The sequence below is a fragment of the Benincasa hispida genome, chromosome 9 (genome assembly GCF_009727055.1).
Source record: "Benincasa hispida cultivar B227 chromosome 9, ASM972705v1, whole genome shotgun sequence".
Taxonomy (NCBI): domain Eukaryota; kingdom Viridiplantae; phylum Streptophyta; class Magnoliopsida; order Cucurbitales; family Cucurbitaceae; genus Benincasa; species Benincasa hispida.
This window is the reverse complement of record NC_052357.1, coordinates 39,468,276-39,478,174: the sequence shown is the minus strand read 5'-3', so window position 1 is coordinate 39,478,174 and position 9,899 is coordinate 39,468,276.

The window sequence follows — 9,899 nt, the reverse complement described above, 5'->3', positions numbered from 1 at the left end:
TTTCTTGAGAGAATTCTTCAGAGAGGAAGAAGAATGCAAAGAGCAAAATAATAATAACAAAACATTCTCTGTCTTCCCAAAACCTTCTACAGTGTTATGTGAAAGAGGAGGGAGGAGTTACAGTAATTCCTCCACTAATACGATGGAATAACTCCCAAGGAAGTTATTCTTTAATATAATTTAAAGAATTATAATAAAATTAATTTTAATGCAAATAACTTTATATTAAATCAAAACTTTAATTATATCATATATAACATAATCATCACAAGTTTGAATCATATTCAAACTATATTTTCTTGCATAACCTATAGTTTTAATATGAATCATATTCATATTAAGTTTTAATCTATAGTATTTATATGAATCTCATTCATAATTAATATTTGAATCATATTCGAATATTTTTCTCTTTCATGAAACTTTATATTATAATGTATCCATATACATTATATAAATTGTGTTCCATACAATTAATTCCTTTTAATTAATTTGAACTATTCAAATTAATTCAAAATGTAATTAATTTTTATTTAACCCTTATTGAGTTAGCAAGAAGTCTTAATGGATCTATAGATTAGAAGATCTGATGATACGAGATTAATTAATTAAAATCTTTAATTAAATTAATCAACTTTAATTAATTGTTGATCACTCAACTAAAGATCGACAGCTGCACTCTTCGCACTGTAAATATATTTATGTGTCGATGGATATAACCAATCAATAGTAAGTCGACTTTTCATAAATTGCTCATAATTACAGCTGGACCAAATTACCGTTTTACCCCTATAGTTACATCTAACTCCTTAAGTCACTGATCCCTCTAACAAACAATTAGTTATAGTCCAACGATAAACTAGACCCCTCTTTGGCCAGTGAGAGAGTGAGGTGTCTCATTGTTCAAGACCTGAAATCAACTCTTAAGGGAACAATTCATTTACTTAGCCTATGACTGGGAATGAGTGAATTCAATCTTCTATAGTTGTGTTCCTAGCTCCCCTCTCAAACGAATCCCCAAAATGGAAAACATATTTAACGAATCTGGCCACTCTCACGTATACATATTAAAGGACCGCTTTTATAGGCAAAAGTTCACAACACACGTAGAGTTAATGTTAAGTTATCTATACTCATCCTAGTAAAATATAAGCTTCTTCAAGTAAGGGTGTTATAAAGAGAGACTAATCATTTCGTGGTTCGATCTTATACAAACTCTTTGTGTAGGTTACCCCCACTCACATATTTCCACATGAATGATCAGGATTAGATCATTTGTAACATTTTACAACGATTGTAACAATTACAAAGTCAACTGTATTTGTAGTATCACCAGGATAAGGTATCCTGCGGTATCCATATACTACATACCATCCAGGTTACTACTTAAACATGATCAACTTGTATGTCAACCACATACATGTTTAAGTTACATTAAATAACTTTGGATCTTCTTTTATTAGATTTGGTTAATTCAAATTAAATGTCAAATAGAATAACACTTTATTTTATTAAATAAATAATTAGTGTACAAATAATTTACAAACTACGAAATCCACGAGATTTAGGGCATCAACCCTAATAACAGTTTCAAAGATAGAAGCATGCCTAAGACAAGGGCACCATAGCGCTCCTTGACACTGCGACATTATGTCATTTAGAGAGATGAGAGTTGTATATCGCACCACGAAACTATGTATTTTGATGGAATCATCAGGCGGCCAACGTTGCGGTAAGGGAGGTTAGAGCGTTGTGACGCTTCCCTGCGTTTATAAATACAATTTTTCCGAATTAGGTCATATCATTTTGGCAGCCTCTAGCTCGGTTTTGCTTCTATAATTTCCCTTTCCTACTATTTCCTATTTGTCACTTGATTTATAAACATTGGATTTCATCTTGGCACCTCATGAGTGACTAAGGTAAGTCTTCCTCTAGCTTAGGGTAGGACAAGACCCATTTATCTTGGTTGGGAGACTTATAATTTTCTTGTTGCTTGTTGAACTTTTATTATTTTTAAATATAGTTCATCTTTTATGCATTGGATTCTTGAATAATTTGGCCAATTCTCATTCATTCATTGTTAAGCTAGATAAATGCATCTAAAGTGTTAATCTTAAAGAGGAAAGTGTTAAAGCATGTTTGATTGTGAATTCTAGATTGTTTGTAACGACCCCTTCAAAACATTGCATGATCTACTTAAAGAATGAAAACAATTAGTAACTTTGGCTACCAAGTTTTTTAATTGTCTTAGCTTAATTCCTTAGCATAAAGCATCTGCTTAATTGATATTGACGCTTTTGGACCCAATTAATTGAGTATCTAGATTAATTAAGTAAATAATTAAAGAATTAATATATCTTGCTTTGGTCTTTGCTGCTCAGGTCCACTGTCGTTGGTGATTGCTTGTCGTTACCTTTCACTCAAATCCATTCGTATGTGTTCATAAGGGATCTATTCTTCAGTTTTCTCACTGATTGTAGGCTCACTAGCACCACAGCGTATATATCCATTCGTGCATTGTCCAGAAATATCATATCTGCTCACAAACAAATCCATTAAGTGCTCACCGATCAGGGGTTCATGAATGGTAATAATGTGCGGCCTCTCGACTACTGCACATGCTTAATACCTATCACAATCGACAAATTCTTCTTATAGGCACGAAAGCCATAAAATTCATCTTCCCCTTCATACTTATTATTATATTAATGAGTGATTAGGAGCGGGATATAATGAGGGTGCTAAGTGTGTGTCAACCTAGTTGAGATACATTGGTACACCAACGGATCCACACTATAGAAATGGAGGAGATAGTCCATCTTCTCCTTTATGCTTATTGTTATATTAATGAGTGATTGAGAGTGGGGTATGATGAGAATGCAAAGTATGTGTCAACTTAGTTTATATATATCGGTGCACCTGCTAACCCACACCATATCATAGAAAAAAAGGCAAAAAGTTCGTTAGAAGGATGAAGTTCTCTAGCTATCACACCTACTAATTTCTACCCGAAATGGTTTAACATAAGCACAATGTGGCTTGAGAATTTACCATGACAAAAAGAGCATCAACAAAAATTTGTTTTGGCTAGGATGTTCTATATTTATTGATAGATAATGCAACATAAAGATTACCATAAAACTGTCATCAAGGAAAAAGAAATTGAAAGTGTAAATCAGTGCCTCCAAAGAATGGGACCGTAATAAGTATGACACAATATTTAATTGCAGGAGAGAATGATAATTGATTTCGACTTCTTGACCACAATTTAAGCAAAGATGATTGGAAGAACAAGAATTTGGAGTCTAAATGAAGCACCAACCAACTACGATGTGAGGACAAAGTTTGTCGTCAAGTGAAAGAAGCTATATTCAATTAGCGCAAATTTGAAATTTCAACCTACAAAGATGCAAAACATGAGATACGTTTTATATTGATATCACTTTGCATGTATCTCAAGTTATTGATTCATTAAAGTACGTGAAGAATCTACAAAGGAATATTTGTTTTAAAGAATTTGGGAAGCAATGCAACTATATAGGATAATTATTTGAATGCAAGATTTTATGAAACTAATTGAAGAACCTTAAAAGAAGACTTAATTACTCTCGAAAGAGAACATTGCTAAACCCAATTTAGGACTTTAACAAATTTCTGAGTAAAGATATGTGGTGAAGAACTAGGGGCTAACCACCCCATAGTCAACTAACCAAATTTAAAGTCCAAAATCTGTGGACAACCTCAACTCAGACTAAAGTTCACCACAAAAGATAAGCAAATTAACCTCAATTAAGTGAAGATATGCAAAGAAGCTACGAGACTGATGATTAAGCAACACGATTATTGAAGATAAGTAAAGAAACTACAAGAATGATGATCAAGCTATATGATTATTGAAGATAAGAAAAAGCAACAATCCATTAGGGAAAATGATGAGTGAAGTAACCATAACTCCACCCACAGGACAGGGAAGGATACTAGAAAGATGGTTAAGCCTTGATATGTTTGGTCAAATAATATTCCAGGTTTGCTCAAGATCCGAGACCCACCATGGATTAGGAGAGCAATGTTCTAATTTCTAGGCTTATCCTTGGGCTGGGCCTGACACGATTTAGCGCATAAATGTGCCATGAGGTGAAGAAGTGCATTGAAAATCGATTAGACCTCAAAAGGGCTTTGCTTGATAGGCTCAACACCCCCAAAGTCTGAGATAAGTCTTGCAGTGGGAAGCATCGATAGAAAGGGAGATTGTACATCCAAGTTGGTTTCTTAAAATATTAGCCCATAAAAATATAGTCAACTACAAACCCTAACTTAGGAGTGGGTGCTAATATTGTGGATGAATTTTAGCCAGACAAAATAAAGCCCAAAATCAAAGTAAGATAAAGTAAAATGAAGATTAAGATAAAATCAAGATAAAATGAGATAAGATAAGATTTAATCTACCTTGTTTGGGATTAAGAAAAATCATGTCCTAATCTTAGGAGGGTTAAATCTCATATCTTAATCCTAGTAGGATTAGGATAAATCGTAGATCTAATTTCCTATAAATAGACCATCATAGCTCTATAGGAGTATCTAAAAAACTTATGACTTCTTCTCTATTATTTATTTCTCTTATTGACTTAGACATCAAAACCATTTTTTTTTGTTTTACAAGTCCTCTCTTTCTCAAAATACAAATTTGTTGTCGTTGTCATGTGGAGTCCAATCCTATGAATAATATTTGAACTCAATCACTGGATTAAAACTTGAAACCATATACTTGCAGGTTAGCATTATAAAGCATGAAGACCATAATAATATTGCATCAAATATCATTCACTTAACTTATTATTGTAATTGGCCATGTCATGTTCTTATGAACACTGGACTCTTACAATCACGCTAACGTGCACTTCATTAAACGTAACAAACCATGTGACAACAAGGATAAACTTTTTTTAACGTGATGATTCGAACCTTTGACCATCATACTTAAGAAAACATGTTTTATTCTGTTTAAACTATGCTCATGTTGATACATCCTTGATAACTAATCGTTTTTGGATTTAAAAGATAGATCTTAATACTAAAAATGTTCAATAGTATTAGAATTGTAAAATAGTCCATTTTATGAGTTAGTCATTATTTTATTCTGTTTTACTTGTTCATACACTTGGCATATATAAGCCTGTGTTGACCATTCAATAAAGTGAATAGAGCTTTATTCACTTCTGAGTTTAACATGGTATTAGTTGTTTCTCTCTAAAATTTTCTTCCGCATTTTCTCTCAATGGCGAACCTTGTCCGTAACGAATCTGTTCCTTTATCTTTGAGCCTAATGTTTCCAATTAATATTTGTTTTGTTAGGTTTGTTGGTGCAAAAGAGCTTAAATCGAGGGAGCCAAATCATTCCTTCATTTCATTCTTCATGGAAGTTTTCTGATCCCCTTGCTTTTACTTCTATCACATTGAGGACAGCATGTGTTTTAAAAGTTAGGGGTAAGGTATTTGGATCTGGAGTATCTTTTTCGTGATCATATAGTTTGGGGTTCTAGAGAGCTGTGTTTAGACAATGTTGATTGCGTGCATGTTGCTTGCTTTGTTGCCTTATTCCTCACGATGACTAGTCGATAATGCACTCTTTTGAAACATGTTGGCATGAAATTAGGTAGGAAGACGACATTTATGATTTTTAGGCCATTTTTAAAAAATTTTGGTTCATTTCTCTCCTGCATCTTTGGGTTCTTTATCTATCTATCTTGACTCTTGCAGTCTTGCTTGCTTAGAATTTCATTATGAGGTCATAGGGTTATTATCACTCCAAAAGGCCCCACTAATTAGAGAGCATCATCCATGATAGGTGGTAATGTATAATGAGGGAGAAAATATGTGATTTATATACTTGCTAAAAAAAAAAAAAGAAAGAAAGAGATAGCTAACAAGACAAAGTATGTGCTGAAAAGAATATATATATATATATATAAGAAGAAAATAAAACAAACGTGTAATGGGTATACATGATAAGGGGTAAAAGAGCTGCCTTCTTCTGTGATCAGTTAGGACATCCACGAGAAAAGAGTGGGTATGGTTTTTTACAGTGGAAGGGTGAAAATTTATACCCCTAGGTAAAAGAAATGAAAGTTTAGGAATCCCATGTATATTTCAAGCACCTCAGTTGATATATTACTATTTTGTGTGTTTTGATTTTTAATGTTGAGGATATATTGATAGTTTGATGTTTATGTATGCCTTGCTGAGGGTTTAAAAGACTAGTTGCACATAGAGATGTTTGAATACTAATATGATTTGAGTATATTATTTTTTATTGGAGATCTTGCTGAATCTGAGGATGATGAGATGCATATGTATGTTGTAGAGCTATGATGAAGAAATTTGTATGTGCATTATAGAACCATGATGATAAGATGTATATGTATGTTATGAGACTAGGATGAGAAGAGGTATATGTATATTGTAGAATCATGATGATGAGATGTATATGTATGTTATAGAACCATGTTGTGATACTTGTGATGTTGAGATTGTGATAGTGTCCTCACTATTAGTTAGATGCCCACCAGATATTGTGTTTCCTTCGAGATTCACCAGATATTATGTTTCCTTCGGGATTCACCGGATTATGTTTCCTTCGGGATTCACTAGATATTGTGTTTCCTTCAGGATTCATCAAATATTGTGTTTCCTTTGGGATTCATCAGATTGTGTTTTCTTCGGGATCCACTAGATTGTGTTTCCTTCGGGATCCACCAGATATTGTGTTTCCTTCGAGATTCACCAGATCGTGTTTCCTTCGGGATTCACTAGATATTGTGCTTCCTTTGGAATTCACCAGATTGTATTTCCTTCAGGATTCACCAAATATTGTGTTTTCTTCAGGATTCACCAAATATTATGCTTCCTTCGGGATTCACCAGGGGTTGTGTTTCCTTTGAGATTCACAAGGGGTTGTGTTTCCTTTGGGATTCACTAGAGGTAGCGGACATACTTAACTACAGTATGATAGAAATAAGTTTTTCATGTATGTATGTGTCCCATGAGGACCAGAGAAGTTTATATATTCCACTAGAGGTAGACATCTAGAGGATATAGATGCCTAGCCTGACCTCAGTAGTGGGGTTACTTACTGAGTATTTTATACTAATTTTTTCTCTTGTTGTTATTTCAGATAAAGGTAGAGATGTACTGGCGATTGATAAGTGGAATCCGTGATTGAGCCACTGGGATCAGTTCTATGCTTCCGCTCATGATATTTAGATTCCTTTTCATGTTTTTCAACTTTTAGTTTTGATGTTTGAAACTTACTACTAAGATTTGTTTTCAGACCTATTTATTATCATTTATGATTTATGGGTACCCTATTGTCTGTTTTTAATATTTGAATTTAATGAATGTCTTTTGAAATTTCCTTATTTATTTAGCATTTAATTCATTATAAAGGGGTGTCGTTTTCAGTTCCATGCATGTATATGTTTAGTAATGGTCTAACTTGAGTCCTAGGGGGTCGGGTCGTTACAATCATTTAGTTACTTAACTCTAACTCTAACAAAAGAATTTTTTCCCCTCACAGTTCTAGTTTGATGTTTTAGTCATGTGATAAGGTTAAACTCTACTTGACCGAAGGATACCTTATTCCCCATAAGATTAAAGCTAATAACATCTCTCCTAGGTTCCTCTACCTCTTGAAGAAAAATATATTGAATTAGTGGTCTATTGAAGCAAAACATGTTTGTCTAAACATGGCTAATTGTGTCGAAATTAGTTTTTTCTTAATTTTAGGGATGGTCTTTCCTACGTGGGAACAACATGAAGGATTGCAGGAAAATGGTCATTAGGATGAACCTTCATATCTAGTTCCATTATAACCTACATTTTTCATGAAATAGATAAATTAGAAGACAACACATCATGATATCAATGAGTATTTAAAGAACAAAAATTATATATAAATATAAATAAAAAAACAAATTGGCCCGGCCCATACCCGATCGGATGTAGGACCAGGTGAAAAACCAGTATACCCCTACCCGAACAATATAGCCCTTTTGAAGTTTTAGTTTAAGGGAAGTTGCCAAATGATTTGAAAAACTAAATAAATACACTTTGCCTAAACCTAGATCGCATAAGCATTTTATCGTATTTTTCAGCTTATAATTATGAATCTATATTTAATTATGTAAAATTTCTTCTTCCAATTTAAAGACAAAAACGATAAAACACTTCTGTCGTCTAGGTTTAGGCAAAGTATATTATTTAGTTTTTCAAATCATTTGGCAACTTCCCTTAGAATTTGAGATATTATCTTATAATTATGAATCGAATTACTAGAGATATTCAATCTTTTCAGCATTTAAACTTTAAAACAATTAAATTTTCTTTTTTAAAAAACTATAGCTTACGGATTACGTACAGCAAGATCTACGATCTCACCCTCGATCTTTTTCCGCTTTTTCATCTTCAAGTACTGAATTTAGAATTAAACCGTGCTTTAAAGTTTATACCATTCGCATTGCTTCCCTCAGTTTTATTATGACAAAGTTTATCCATTTTTAAAATTTCTAAATGGCTTGAGCTATGTATAGTTAATGGGTGAATTTGATTTTTTTTTCATATTTTTTTTAACATAGTGTAACAAATTTATTGATTTTTTCAGCTAGATATTTCTTCTCAGGTAGATTTTGTTATATTGATTATCTCTTAATTAATTTTTGTGGATAAGTACCTCTTAATTAATTAAAGTATAAGAATTATATCTTCTATATTTTTTAACATTTTAAATTGAGTGTACTTTAGTCCACTGTAGATTTCCTTTGCTGATTTTTTTAAGAATCAATGTCACCACTTTTATATAAATTTTGTTATACGAATTATCTATAAATATATTTATAGGGATTTTCAAAAATACAAAAATAAGAAAAATATTTATATAAAATAGAATTTAATCTTCTTTAATAAAGGCGGATAAAAATTTATCAATGTTTATCAGTGATAGAAATGAATAGAAGTCTATCACTGATACTATGTGACAAATGTTGATAGAAGTCTATCTGTATCTATCAGTTTTTTTTTCTTTTTTATTATTTCTGTAAATAATTTGACATTTTTTTTTCTATCTGTGAAAATTTTTCTATATTTTAAAAGTATAATTGTTATATCTTCTAGATTTTATACTATCTTTGTTTTCTATAGATTGAATATTTCAAATTGAGGGTATCTCTCCGGTGTGAATTTTGAATTTTGGTTTCAATTGAATAAGTTGACATTTTTCTAAAATAAAAATGGTTTTGCTATTTGTCCAAAATAGACCCATTATTTTAGGACCTTTAATATTAATATTGTTGTTTTCAAAACTTATTAGAGAAATATTGTTATTTTGGGAGTTCAAGGCTAGAGGTCGAAAGTTGAGAACTCGACTAATGTGGAGGTCGAACGTTGAGAACTCGATGAATAAAGAAAAACTTGGAAACAATACATAGGCCGAAACTTCAACCCTCGACAAGGGAAATCTCGCGAATCTCGCTTAGGTTGTCGAAGGTTGAAGTTTCGACACACATCCACCCTCGAGATTGCAGTTTTATTACTTTTCTTTTTCCCTCATAGAGGAAATAAAGTAATGAGATGGTATACTATATGTATTTGTGTACTCGAGCTGCTTCTAACAACCAATGCATTTTATTATCATTTCGAAAGCTTGTGGGATTGACGTGAGGGGGTGGGGATGGCTATATTTCTGGGAGCGAACTCCAGGCGAATATGAAGCGCATGGATACAAGTTATGCCTTAGAATGAAAAACAATTCCGAATTAGCTTTGTCTACGAACAAATTTTTTTATATTAGGTTGTCGAAGGTTACACACATGTTGAAACTTCATAGCAATTAAGGAGATAAGTGAGCT